The sequence below is a fragment of the Aythya fuligula genome, chromosome 1 (genome assembly GCF_009819795.1).
Source record: "Aythya fuligula isolate bAytFul2 chromosome 1, bAytFul2.pri, whole genome shotgun sequence".
NCBI classification, from domain to species: Eukaryota; Metazoa; Chordata; class Aves; order Anseriformes; family Anatidae; genus Aythya; species Aythya fuligula.
In genome coordinates, this window is record NC_045559.1 from 22,361,134 (window position 1) to 22,376,779 (window position 15,646).

Genomic DNA, 15,646 nt, shown 5'->3' on the forward strand with positions numbered 1-15,646 from the left:
TTCGATATACAGAGGTTATTATTCCTTGTGAGAATTTTCATCTGTTGCCATCGTCTCCAGTGTGACACTGAGCAAGGAATGACAGAAAGATTAGTTTTATATGAAATTCAGTGTATTTTTCACTGAGTGATAGCTATGAAGTACACAATTTGCAAGATAAAATAACAAAAATGTGATTATTTCAAATGCCAGACTGATAGTACTTTATAAATTATTGCCTAAAACATTGAAAGTTTAGGACAGATGCCTTGCAAGTATGTTCTGGAGATACTTTCAGATGATGGTGTTTCAGAACCTATTTCTTCACTTAAGAAAAATGAACCGTTACTTCTAGAAACAAACCACGTATAAAAACAGAAAAGTGAGAAACAACAACACTGGCAACAACAACATAAATATTACAGGTGAAAGAAAGGAATCATTTGTTTTCTCAGGAAGTGTGATTAATTCAGCCCATTTTATAGCTATGGATATTGCTTTGCCAAAGAGGCAGAAATGAGATAGTAGAGGTAATATGTTCACTAAAAGTAATCACAACTTGTGTTACCCTGTGTTGTGGTTGTTCTATGTACAGAGCGGTGTCATACATGCTTTATAGTGTGGTACTACAACCTTCTCCATGGATTTTATTTATTTATTAATTTTTGTCTTGAAAGGCTCACGTTTTATTCACATTACGATGCTTTGGGTAGCTTCATTAGAAATGGTCTCTTTTGGAGAAAATATACTACTCTGCACTAGTGTGGCCTCACCTGGTGTACTGTGTGCAGTTTGCACCACAGTATAAGAAAGATATAAAACTGTTAGAGAGTGTCCAAAGGAGGGAAACAAAGATGGTAAAGGGTCAAGAGGGGAAGACATACAAGGAGCATCTGAGGTCACTTGGATAGCTTAGATAGCTTCTTGGAGAACAAGGAACTGAGGGGAGACCTCACTGTGGTCTACAACTTCCTCATAAGGGGGAGCCGAGACATATGCACTGATCTCTGCTGACCAGCGATGGGACCCAAGGTAACAGTTTGAAGCTGCAACAAGGGAGGTTCAGGCTTGATATCAGGAAAAGTTTTTCACCAAGAGGATGGTTGAGCACTGGAACAGGCTCCCCAAGAAAGTGGTCATGGCACCAAGCCTGCTGAAATTCATTTGGACCACACCATCAGACACTTGGTCTCATTGAAAGTATGTTTGAAAATACCTTCGAGGTTCTGACTGGGAGTTCCCAGTGAGGTGAAAAAACTTTCCATATGACCAATCCCTTACACACTGCATAAGTAAAAATTGTTGATACGTTACCTAAGCACCCCTCCCCCCCAAAAAACAAAACAAACAAAAAAAAAGATTTCTCTTTAATCTCTCCCAACTCAAATTAGCAGCCTGAAAAGTTAAAATGATTAATTTACAACCTAGTCAATGTTTAATGGAAATGGGTAGGTGATACCATATGAGCAATTTGTCTAGTAGTCCTCAAGTGTCAATAACCTTTTGTCAATATTAATGATATGGCTACAAACTTTCAACACACAGTTTGGGCAAAATGAGCTTGGTTTGTTTCTTCTCTTCATAACACATCTGTGCATTAGCACTCTCTGTGGATCATAAGTGTATATCTATAATTTTTGATAAAGACAAATGATAAATCTTTATCATTTCCTACTGACTAGAAAGGGAACTTAGGTATTCACTTGAAGAGTTTTGTTAATTAGAAGCAATATAACACTGAAGTGCAAAATAATGGGCACTGAACCTTCCCAACACAGTATGTGAATAACAACGATACTTCTGTTTGTGTCAGCATTTCAGTCTCTAAACACGATTATTCTTTATGTCATTTTAACAAATAGGACCAAAAAGCAACTATATCAGTCTTTCCTAGCTATGAATTTCCTTATATTCTATATAGCAGAAATTAATAAAATTAAGTTGTGCAATTATCACATTTTAATATATTATGAATAGTTTTGGGTTTTACAAATTCCTTGATAAGTTTTCATCTTTCACTTGACAGCTTTCCTTCAACAGAGCAATGTGATAAGATTCTATACTAGAATGGCATAGGTTTCTCCATTTGTTAAACTTTCATCACCACAGTACTGCTGTTATTTGTAGGGTTAGATGTGCATAGTAATTTGAATAAAATCAAAAGAAAAAAGAAAAAAAATAAGCTAGATATCATAAGTTAAATGGATAACAAGTATGTAAAAAAGATAAAAAAAGTTAAAAAAAAAAAAGGAAGAATTACAGTAGCTGATATACATGTATAAGTAAATAGTAAAAAGGAAATACTGTCCTTAAGGTTGTCTATGCATACAATCTACTATGTTTTCTCCTTGTACATACAAAATCTAATAATTCATGTATCACCTTGAAAAAAGGTGATATCTCAAGAAGAATATAGTGTAATGTAGATGTTTGGGACACTTTTATTACAATATTAATTTAGATAGATAATCAATTTCTGACCTAAAATTTCTTATTTTTATTTGTCTGTCTGTCTATTTAGAAGAACCTAAAATTGTCCAGGAGAGGCTGATTTATCTGTATCTGTCACTTATTAATAGACTTTTTCATAGCGTGTGCTTTGACGGTGTAAAACAAGAATATGCATCTCAGATCTGGAGGTGTTGTGGTGGTTCCGCTTAAGTGGGCAGCCAAGCTCCACCACAACCGCTCTCTCACTCCCCCTCCTCAAAGAGGAAGGAGGAAAAAATACGATGAAAAGGGCTCAAAGGTTGAGATAAGGACAAGGAGATCACACAGTAATTATTGTGACGGGCAAAACAGACTCGGCATAGGGAGACAGTAAGATTTATTGCTTATTACTAACAAGCTAGAGAAGTGAGAAACTAAGGAAAGAAACCAAAAGTACCTCCCCCCCCCCCCCCCATCCACCCTCTTCCACTTCCTTCCCCCGAGTGGTGCAGGGGAACGGGGGGTTATGGTCAGTCTATATCACTTCTCTGCCACTCCTTCTCAGTCACTCTCGTCCCCTGTGCTGTATAGGGTTCCTCCCACAGGATGCAGTCCTTGATGAACTGATCCAGCATGGGCTTCCCACAGGCAGCAGCTCTTCCAGAACTGCTCCAGATATGGGTCTGTACCATGGGGTCCATCCCTCAGGAGAAAACTGCTCCAACCTGGGTCCCCCACGGGCAGCAGCTCCTGCCAGGTCACCTGCTCCTGCGTGGGCTCCTCTCCACTGGCTACAGGTCCGTCCCGGAATCTGCTCCGGCAGGGGTCTTCCACAGGCTGCAGCCTCCGTTGGTGCAGGGCTACCTGCTCCACCGTGGTCTCCTCCACAGGCTGCAGCCTGGAACCCTGCTCCACCGTGGTACTCCATGGGCTGCAGGGGGACATCCTGCTTCACCATGGTCCTCACCACAGGCCGCAGGGGTCTTCTGCTCCAGCGCCTGAAGCACCTCTCCCCCTCCTTCTTCACTGACCTTGGCACCTGCAAGGCTGTTCCTTACTCCTCTCACTGTTCCAACTGCTGTGTGGCACAGCATTTTTTTCCCCTGTCTTAAATATCCTCTCACAGAGGTGCAAAACAACATCGCTTATTGGCTCAGCTCTGGAAAACAATGGGGCCCTTACCAAACATGGGACAGCTTCTAGATCCTTCTCACAGAAACCACCCCTATGGCCTCCTGCTACCAAAGCCTTGCCACGTAAACCCACTACAGGTGGATGCAATACAATCAGTCCAATAGATATGAAGCTTAGGGGCTGAATGCTTTTAATTCCATCAGAATTCTCTTTCAGAGTTTCAGTCCCCCCAGGGAGTCATCTAATGTAATTGTTTTTTGAATGGCTTCAGTGATTTTGCTTTAATGACAATGCCCAATGGGCTGCTCCACACATTTCTAATCTTTCCCATGAAAAAGTTCTTCCTGGCATCTGCTTGAAGTTTGCTTTTTTGCTTAGTTTTTAGTTTTTGTTTAGTTTTTAGTTTTTGTTTTGTTTATTTCTGGAAGGCAAAAAAAAAAAAATCATTTAAGACTTCAAATGTATCATGTGGTTCAGCATCATACTTTAAACTGATGATATAATCCTTACAGTTTAATCTAGGAGCCAATATGACACTATTTGCTAATGTCTGTACGTGTCTATCTACAAATGATGTGTGGCCAATGGTGACTGTTCACTGTAATTTGTTGAGAAATATTCAATAGCTAGTAATTCATTTTCCGTAATGGAACTTGCTTTATCATTTAAGAGCAACCACGAGAATTAGATTCTCGTCACTATGAGGTTAATCCAAGATTTTCTGTGAGATGCCAGTACATTCTGAAATATTCTAGAAAGCTGAGGTCATCCAGTTCTCACTAAAATGCCCAAAAGCCTTCAAAATTAAATAGGAAGAGTCTAATTTCCAGATCACTAAATTATCATTGTGTAAAAAATAAACCTGGCTGTTGGAATACCTTGCCTGCCCCATGCAGTTCCTGGGCTGATATTTTCTGGGGAATGTGGAAATGATCATAGAATGAATAGCTAAAATAGGTGAAAACTGTAACTGGGTTGTGACTTGGGCACAGTGCCTGGTACTATGTTGGTGCCACAAAACTGCTGCTAGTTTGAGGTAAATCCACAAAGCAATTTAGGTGTTATAGTTCTGCACTCAGAGGGTCAGACTGAAAATCAAAATCAACTTCAACTAAAAAACTGTACAAACCAGCCTATAACTTGTTTTATATAGCCCTGAATAGAATGAAAGTCTTTGTTGGCTTCATCACCTATTCTCTGCTTCAGGGTCTTAATCCTTACTTCAGCCTAGGGCTGCAGTTTCTCTCTAGTTCGTCAGTCCTGAATAATAGACACAGGGAGAGGGGTGGAAGGAAGTGGACTGTGCCAAATAGTGCCCCATGTCTGCACTAAAAGGAAATTGAAAGCTGGTATTTTCTCTGTTGTATAACCCCTTGAAGTTATAGCTGTAGGACTTTCCACCTGAACTAGTTTGAAGAAGTTTAAAGATAACGAGTTAATGAATCAGTTAATGAGCCATTGATTACCTGAAGTGAAAACGGACAGTAACAAGTTGAGGTATATGTGAATCTGTACAATAATGAAGCTAAATCAATCAATCAATCCTGGGTCTATCTCTTGGCTTAGCCTGAGGACACCCTGCTCTATCACTGAATTCATAGCCCCAGGGCTAGATATTCAGATTTCCAAACATTTGCCAGAATTCAAAAAATTGTGTTATCAGGAAAGCTGAAGAAGAATAGATCATAAACACTTGACAACCTCAGGAACAAGTAACAAAACATAGGTCTGGTGTCTTTGATGAAAAACGAACAAACAAACAAACAATAAACAACCAAAACAACAACACAAAAGAAAAACGTATGATATCCTACCTGCTCAACATGAGTCTGTTCAACATAATCTGGGATTTGGAAATCCAGTGTTATAACATCTGCTCTTTTTCCTGATTTAGAGTAGAAGTTTTTATATTTTCCTTCACATGTATACTCTTGGCTTTGTACACTCTACTTTTTACATAACGTAGAAAAACTTCCTGCAAGAACCTGTGAAAAAATAATAATAACTTTTTAAAATGAACTAAGTCCTGGAATAAGACACCGGTGATGGTTTCAGAAAATAACTAGTGTTTCCATTTTGTTTTGTGCTTTGAATGCTTAAATAAGCACATGTAGAGGCAGTTGAATTCTACAGCTATTAAAAGGGGACTCTGGGGGATGTTTTGGAATAAATGACCCATGAACAGATAAGTTTATACTAAACTGTGAAGACTATTTTGTATCATAAGTACCAATTTGTGGTACATAATGAACAACTCTCTGGCTCTGGAGGAGGGCAGGCTTCTGAGCAGTATTCTGAATATGTGAGTCTTGTCCACAGAAGGTGTTTGACACTCCTTGGAAGATTATTACTGAGATGTCATCAAGAAGCAATTTTCAACAGTTTGCTAATGGTTAGCAAACATTTCTTTATTTTAAACAGAGGTGGCTTAATCAAGTAATAACCAAATTCAACACAACACAGCAGGAGATTGATTGTGTGTAAAGCAATAACACTGAGTGGAATGGGAAAGAGGAGAAGAAACAATATATAAATTGAGCAATAAGGTTGACACTATTGATAAAATGACTGAAGTTCATGTATGTTGTTTATCTGTTTCAAGGTCTGTGACTCATAACCACCTTTGTATGAAAGAAATGTCACCCCTCTCCACACCCAGAAAAAAATAATAAAAAAAATTAAATGCTGAGTAGTTGTCTGAAGAGTATGATTCCAGGATTAGTTATGTGGAACTTTTCCATATTTGAGCATCCATGTTTGGATGAAGTTAAGTTCTTTTCTGGAAAAATGCCTAAAGATGATTTAGTTAGAGATGTTTTTCTGTGAAGTACCTGCAGCTGTGCACTAAAATTTTGTCATTTAGGACCAGAAAGTACAGAAAAAATACTGAAACATACATCTCCAAAGATGTTGATGCATTCCCTAAGAAAAATCTTCTGACAATCAAAGATTTGAATAGAGATTCCTTTATCAACTCTGAGGTTTTAATGTTACATATGAACTTGTTATACAGTGAGAATCATGCCTGGATAAAATAAGATATTTCAGTAGCTCCAATAGCTACATTTTAAAATTTAAAAAAAAAAAAAAAAAAAAAAAAAAAAAAAAAAAAAAGAAAGAAAGAAAGAAAGAGCCTTTGTTCAGTAAAAGTAGAGATTCTTGTAGACCTTTTAGACTATGATGCATCCAGAGAGCAAATATTTTGAGAAAGGTAGATATTTCCACTGTGAACAGTTGTTTAATCTCTATAAATCTATATATAACTTGTCTAGCAGAAAAAAATTCTCTTTGGAACTGAATCAAATATTCCTTCAGTAATGTGGTAGATTAAGGAAGTGATATTAGAATTAAGTTCCATGATGAAATGATGGCTAAGAATGTATAGCTTGAAAAATATAGATAAGAAAGACTTAAGCATGACAAACATTTTGATCATTACAGAGCAAAGCTCAAAGACTGATTTAATTAGCAGTCCAACAATTTATGTTAAACTATAACAATCATGTTTAGAATCAGTAATTAAGATGCCATTAGATGTAAAAATTATGCAAAATGTCTTAATGAAAAATGTATAATAAATTAAAGAATTAAACTTTTAGAACCTACTGTGTACAGAGATTTTTGTCATTAAGGAAATCGTCTGCAACTAGATCTGAAATCTCTCAGCCATGACACAGGAGATTATCCACCTTCCCACAAAGCAATGCGTTTAGGTTGATATAATATTTGAAATGTCAATTAAAAATTTATGTCTAAATATTTCTTTAACAATAAAAAGGACAAACCCTTAGATACAGCAATGATAATTATAACTGTAGAACCACTAACTTATTAGAATCAAGCTTTACTTAGAAATATTTGTGAAATATTTCAAGCAAACCTAGTTTTAACATGTATTTCTCTTTAGTAAATTTGAATGGATAGTAAAATGGAATACTCTATTTGTTTTTGAACATCATATAAGCAAATTATTTGAGTAACCTCTCAAACATCCAGCTACATTTGTACAAATCTGTTTACATGCCAAAACAACCATTTGAAAGTCAAACAAATAAATGCATATATGTCAATTTGGAAAAAAAAAAAATATATATATATATATATATATATATATATATAATATGCAAATTTGACGTTTTGATTTTTGGGAAGAGAATCATGAAAATATCTTTAAAACTTGGAAAATGTTTTGAAATCTTGACAAGTTTTCAATTAAAGCCTCATTTTTCTCCTGACTAGTATAGTTATAAACAGAAATACAGACATCTGGCAGCTTCAATATGTTTAAGGTCTCTGGAATTCACAACAGTTAAGTTTTACTTCGAGTTTACTAGTGAATGCTGCCATGCACTCCTAAACTGTGGAATGGAAGTTAATTTTACTTAGAAGATTGTTCTGGTTTTGGTTTGGGTAGAGTTTTCTTTCTAGTAGCTGGTATGGTGCCATGTTTAGGATGAGAATAATATTGGTAACATGATGGTGCTTTAGTTGTTACTGAGCAATGCTTACACTAAGGGGCAAAGGGACTGCTGTTTCTCTGGGACTGTCTGGGTATTGTTTGGCTTGTGGTAAGAAACTGCATTGTGCATCACTTGCTTTATTTATTGCTTTTGTTGGGTGGAGGCATTCTTTGTTGTTATTAATTTTGTCTATTTTTTTTTCTTTCTTATTAAACTATCCTTATCTATCCTTATCTCAACCCATGAGTTCTTACACTTTTCTTTTTTTTTTTTTTCCCACATCCTACCAAAAATTGTGGAGAGTAAACAGATGTCTATGTTTTAGCCACCTGGTGGTTAAACCACAAAAAAAAAAAAAAAAAAAAAAAAAAAAAAAAAAAAAAAAGATGAAAGTAAATTATTTCTTAATATAGTCTACAAGATTTCCTGGTCAACAATGACCTTTCTAATACAAAACAAACAAAACAAAAACAAACTAAAACAAAACCAAAAACAAGCTATCACCAATATTTCATGGTGTGATTAATCACAGAAGAACAAGATTAGATAGACCAAATATTAGTAACCAATAAACCCCAAGTGGTTCAGCTCAAATGCTCAGATCATGATATCACTTTGGGATTACACACACACAAAAAAAGCAGACCACTCAATGCAAATTCCTTTGATTCTTCTTCATATATCTGTTAAATTTAATGAATTAATTTATTAACTAGAAAATATTCAGAAATCCTCAAGGATAACTACAAAAATATATTTTAAATATAGAAGAAAAGCTGCTAAGAAACAGATCAGTTAATTGACTGATGGTGAATAAGGGGTTGACTATATAAAGGGATAAGCACTTCAAATAAATAATAAGAAGAGCAGTGTCAACTAATTAAATCATTGAAATAAGAATTTTAACCCTCAAAGGGACGATCAGTTTAATTCCAAACAGGCAGATTGTTCCACTGGTTGTTCAACTCTTTAGGAGGAGTTGCACATTTAACTGTATACTTGCACATTTTACTGGATCACACCAGGGAATGATTTAACAAGAACATGCTTATGCATTTGAGATGTTCATAATGCCAGAGGAAAGCAAGTAACAGTGTAACTGGCTCGCATGGGTATTATGGAGTTTAGAATGTTGCCATGGGTCTTTAAAGACATACTAACTTCTTTACTTTATTGAATGTACCTTCAATTTTAAGGCCTAGAAATCCTTGTGGAACTATCTGCTGACCATAACATGAAGATGCTCATATTTTTCTATTCTACATGGATGTAACCAAGGTAAGAATATAAAAGCTGTAAGACATTCTAATACTGTAGCAAGTAGATGATTGAGAAAACTGACCTAAAAAAGACAAAACAATTATTTTTCTTTTGAGTATAATAACAGAAACATCATAAGCTTGCCTAAAACATAAGAAATTACATTATGTTTTACAAGACTATTAAAGACGTCCTTGAGTGCTCCAACTATGTGTGAAAGCCTGAACTTGACTGAAATTAATATATTTATTTTAGATTTTTTATTATGGCTACTACCAATATTAATTTTATCTCTTTTCTGATGCAGCAGTCCTCTGTGTTCATGTAATCATGATTTCTGCTTGGTGGAAAATGAGCTTGCTTAATGTATACAATTTTTAATACGTAGTGCTTGAACTGTTATGAAGGATGGTCTAGTATGTATCTGGGGTTTTGAAATTAACAAAATTTATATGGTCAATAAAAAATAATAAAAATAATTGCCTGCCTAGCTGACATGCAACACTGTTAGATCTGAACATTTTAATATCTCAAAGACTTTGCATATATAGCATATACATATAGCAGAAATTTACATGAGAAATCATAATAAATGTGCCATCCTTTAAAGTATCTAGGTTAAAATCTTGTATAACAAAAATTCAAAAGGAACTGGCTGTTACCCTAGCATTCAAGGCTATTGAGTTGGTATAACTCTAGCTTGCTATATGTTTTTTAATATGTCACTTTCTTATTATTCAGTTCCTAATTCAGTTCTCATTCTGGCAGATGAGTTGAAAATCTGGGAATATGAGAGATTATTATTATTATATAATTATACTATATATAATTATATAATATATAGTATATATAATAATATATTATATATTATATATTATATATTATATATATAATAATTATATTAGTAGTAGTAGTAGTAGCAGTAGTAGTAGTAGTAGTAGTAGTAGTGAACTTAAAAAGCTGAAAGGTTACAGGAAGGATTTTATCCAAAGCAACCATCAACAAAAAAATAGATGTAGAATCTTACTTCATAGATAAGACATTACATAATCTTGACAGTGATCAAGCTAGGAAACAAAGGGAAAAACAAACTCAGCAAGATAAAACGAAATCAAATTATAATTTGCAACAGACTCTATTCATGCAACTGCATTCACCAGCCATAGTGTAAAATGGTGTATAACTAGGGCCTGTGTACTCAAGAAACCAACAGTTGTTCTTAGAATAAGGTTGAAATTCAGAAAGTGATTGCATGTGGCAGTACATAAGCTCTATGCTTTCAGCCCTACAGACTTAAATCAGCTGCACAGATTCCTCAAGGATGGAACTGAGAGATGGCCTCCAAATGGGTACAAGAGCCAGGATTGGGGGGAGGGGGGAGCTGGTGGTGAATAAATTGTTTAGTCGGAAATGCAGAGGACAGAAGCATTCCCCAAATTCCTATCAAAGCAACCTTTCGCCTTTCACCTGCTAGGAATTCACCTTCCTCTTCAGAGACAAATGTACTGTGAACTTGTACGTTACGTTTAATTTTATGGGAAAATAAATAAGTAAATTAATCACAAAGAACTTAAAATATTGTTGGAAATAGTTATAAATTAAATTCTAATTCAATAATTTTACGAGTCTGCTTCACAGGTAAGAGACGTTTGTGAACATATCACATAAATGTGAATTTCTTTACTCAAAATTATATGTAGTTTTGAAAAGCAGCTGGACAATCTAATGAAAGAAATAACCATGAAGGGATGTTATCTACAAAGACACCACTTCTTAACCAAAAGGCTGTGGTACTAAAACTGTGCCAGGATTCTTCTTGGAGAAGTATCATTATATGCATGCTCTGTTTTAGCACTTTTAGAATATCCATTACAGTCAGAGACAGAATACGGGACCATGAAGACCAGTGTTTTCACATAGTGGAAGTTTGAAGGTGTAAAATGTTGTCCTCTCAAAGAATCTGCTCTCAGTATATCATATCCCATATCATCTTCTGTTTTAGATTTGGCTATTAAGTGTTTGTTATAACAGAATCTTTGTTCCACACATGCACTATGCCCACTGTATTGAACATCTTCACAAGTTCAGTTCTTCAGCACTATTTCCATATCAATAACAGATATTATTATTAATTCATGAAACCACACAATATCTATGTCTCCTTCATGCAGAGCTAGTATTGGCACAAAGATGAAGGCCAAAACACAGTCATTTGAATTGACAATTCAATATGAATCCAGGAACCAGATTAAGATATACTACTAACCCAAAATACATCTATCAACAAGTACATATCAAGGGAAAGAAACAATGTAGTCTTTAGTATGGATAGCATCATTCTTCGGTAAAATTCATTACAAACCATCTGAACATCAATCTCACAAGGGAAATCTATTCAAGATATCTGTGGAAAAAAAAAAAAGAAAAAAAAGAAAGTTGTTCTAGTGTGAAAAGGGTAGTTGGTCTATGAAGTATGCAAAATATGCAATATCCATGTCCTGTATATCACATTTAGGATTATAGAGAAAGATGTATTAAAGAAAAAAAATATATTTTTTTAATTAGCTGCTTAGATAATTTGCATCTCAGCACATCAGACTGATAGCTGAAAACTCTGGAAGTGGAATGGTAATAGTACATGATATTATGCACACACATAGAAAAAAAAAAGCTCTATCATAAAACCAAAATAATTTCAGATGATATTTCTTTTCCATAACAAAATTATTGACAAAAACACAGTCACTGAAAAACAATCAGAAACTCAAGGAATATATATGGACTAAATCTCCATCAAAGGAATGTACTATTCCTTCAAAAATTTAGATCCCCCTTACTATGGTTATCAGAGTAGAACAGCATGAAGTAACAGAAGCAAATATCAAAATCCAGTAATTTCCAGTGATTCTATCCTGGTTACTGAAAAGTAAACTTTGTTTACTAAGTTTATAAAAGAAACTGAAGGAGACTTTAAAATAATACAAAAGTCAGACAAACATTCTTTCCATTTTTGCTAGGTACCTGTAAATGGCAAAGCTGATCTATTTTGTTTAGAAAATTAAAAAATCCACGTGCGGAATGGTACTTCATATATAGAGTGTTATAAGACATTGAAGAAGGGGAAAATAGTTGTAGAAAAAGATTTCTGAAACACAAAATTTTTAGAGTCATGGTATGTTAGAATATGAAAGAAAGTTGGAAGATAATATCTCAGTATCAGTTCAGTATATGCATTTCTAGGTCAAATAAACTAAACTTTTCATGTATTTATTTTTCCTTCTGCAAACTTAGGCATATTCCTTCCTTACCTCTGCCTCCTGAGAAAAATAGATAGAAGTTATGGGCAAGGCTTTTAGGTTGGAAAATAGGAGAAATTTCTTCTCAGAAAGAGTGATTAGGTATTAGAACGAATTGCCCTGGGAGGTGGCTGAGTCACCATCCCTGGGGGTGTTTAAGGAAAGGTTGGCTGTGGTGTTTAGGGACATGTTTTAGTGGGTAATATTGGTGGTAGAGGACCAGATGATGGTTGGACCAGATGATCTTGGAGGTCTTTTCCAAACTTAAGGATTCTATGATTCTATAAGACAAATATACGTGCAAGCTAAGTGTTTATTTTTATGTGCCAGATTAAGAAGCAGTCTGATGTTGATATCAGTTCTTCTGTTTCTGTGTGAAAGGGTGATTCTGAACCCTGAAGGAAAGGTCTGAAAATCTGAAATTGGAATGGAGATTTGAAGGGGAAATAAAACTGCAAATTCAATGGATTAAATCCACACAGAAGTCATTGAAAGATATCTATTGAATGGAAAACATAACTAGGATAATAGGGATTCAACCAGGCCAGACACCTGAATGGAAACACAGAAGTATGCTGAAGCTGATCTGTAAAGATGATAGAAATAAAAATCACAGTAAAACAAAACAGAACAGACAAGTTTTAAAACAGATTTTGTACAGATATCATAGATCTTATGACCTGTATGAATTAAATACGGGTTATCTATAGGAGCAGTAGAACTAAGACAAAGCTATTTTTGCAATTATGCAATGAAAAGAGGTGACTACTCAGCCTAACATGAAGAATTTTTATGATAAAAATTAAGTGGATTTCTATAAACATAAGTCTGAATGTCATAGAAAATATATACCATCAACAGGACAAATGACTGGTTGAGTTCTATGATCAGCATGATTCTCCATTATATTAATAGATTCATCGATTATACATCAAGAAAAGTTCATGTAGTCTGACCTGTAAAATGACAGAACTTTCTTAAATTAAGTTCTATTTGAACTAGAACAAGTCTTCTGAAAAAAAAATAATAAAATATCAATTTAAACATTCTGAATGATCATGAATCTACCACTCCTCTTGGTAGAGGAGTGTTGTAAAGGTTAATACCTTCACTGTTAAGGAGAAAAAAAAAAAAAAAAAAAAAAAAAAGTGCTTTTTTTTCCTCACCTGAATATATTTTCTGCTATATACTTTCTGCTTAGATGTGCGGGCACACTGACATCTCTGGTTTCCTTGTAACTACTTATATGCTGTAATGAGGTTGCCTTTTAACCTCCTTCTTGTTAAACTAAAGGGGTAGAGTTTCTGGAGTCTTGCAGAGTGCAACTTTTAAGTTAATCTTTTAATCATTTCTGCAACTCTGTAATAAAAAAGTGTCATCAACTTTCTTGAATGGATCCATCCAATACAGTCGGGAGCTCTGGAAGTCATTGTCCCAGTGACAAATGCACAAATTATACTTATACTTCTTAAAGTTGCTGACAGAGAGTGATTCCAGGCCCCCGAGATAAGCTCTATAGAAGCTCCTGTGTCCATATTAATGTTGCACCTGCATCCATACTTCTACATGTAGTGCTGTTACACAGCCCTATATTTGGAAGAAGTTTCTTCTGGATTTCCCATGATCTATCTTTGGCCCCAGGATAAAGCTGCAGTGCTTGCTTGAAAATGAGAATTGTCTTACAGGCTTTCATAGAATTTTTTTTGTAGCATGAACATGAAGTGCATGTTTTGCAGGGTCTTGGATGTGGTATGAAGGAAATGGAAGTGAGACAACCTGAAATATCAAGGTAGGCCTTCTAGACTAAAGTAAGGTGAAGAGTGCACTTAGTGCACTTTGACTCCTTTTCCCTCTACCTTAGTCCCTTGAGTAAACTAACCTGAGAATCACATCCAGATTTTATCCAGGGAGAACCTGTTTGTTTGCTTCCAAAGACAGTCCAGGAATGAGACAGATTATGTATAGAGCAAATTACAGAATCACACCCAAAGAAACTTTTTTTTTTTTTTTTTCACAAGGAAAACATGCACAAGCTCCATGCCAGTTCTTTGACATGCAAGAACTATGTTAGTCTATTTTCCTACAGAGAACTTCCACTAGAAGCTTCTAGAAGTATCAATTGCTTCCCAAACTAACATCTTTCATGCTATCAAGAAGCCCTAGAGAACAGTTCATAATCTTACTCTGGGAAAACTGTTTTTCTCTATTAAATCCTATAGATATTTATCTAATGGGAAAATTGGCCTAGAACATTATCCAGCTGTTGTTAATTAGGTGGGCCCAGAGTGATGGCCTTGTTTGTTTTAAAGTAAGGTAAAAATAGATGAGCAGCTGCGTTATACTTTTGCTCTTTTTTTTTTTTTTTTTTTTTCCTTCTGAAAAATAAGCACAAGTATTATTTATGAACTGCAAACTATCAGTCTCATTGTGATTTCATATTCTGAAGCTTTCCCATTCAGAGGTAGAGCTTGCTCAATGTGGAGAGACAAGTGCAATTTAAGAATATGTAATAATAAGAATTATTTAGCCTTTATTACAGAATACTGAGATGTATTTGATTGTCATTCAGCAAAACATTTTTAGCCTTCTAAGAAATTCAGCCACATTATTATATCTTCTGATAAATCATGAGGTATTATTCAAGCCTAGAAGAGCTGCATTTCATTGAAGTATCAAAGGCAAATTAAGCCTTATATATTGTATATAGCATTATATTTATCACTTTTTTTTTTTGTTTTGTTTTGTTTTGTTTTTAAGAATGTCTCAGTCTTTTCTTTAGGGGGTATCCATAAGAGGAGTATAAGAAACGCAGATGTACCCATGTGACTGGCAAGGAAAGTTTTAGTTCCACCTAAAAGAGAAAATTGGCAAGTTTTACCAAATCCAAAGGTTATCTGAATCCTGATCTAAGAGTATGATGAAAAATGTTGCACTCCAACTTGGAAATTGGAGAGGAAAATGTTCAGCCTGTCTCGAAAAATAGTTGCTCTAGGACTAAAACCAGAGTTTCCTTTCTGTTATGTGAACATCCAGAGAGACTCATCCTCCCTTCTCAGTTGAGTTCGGTGCTGCCTTATCTTAAGATTT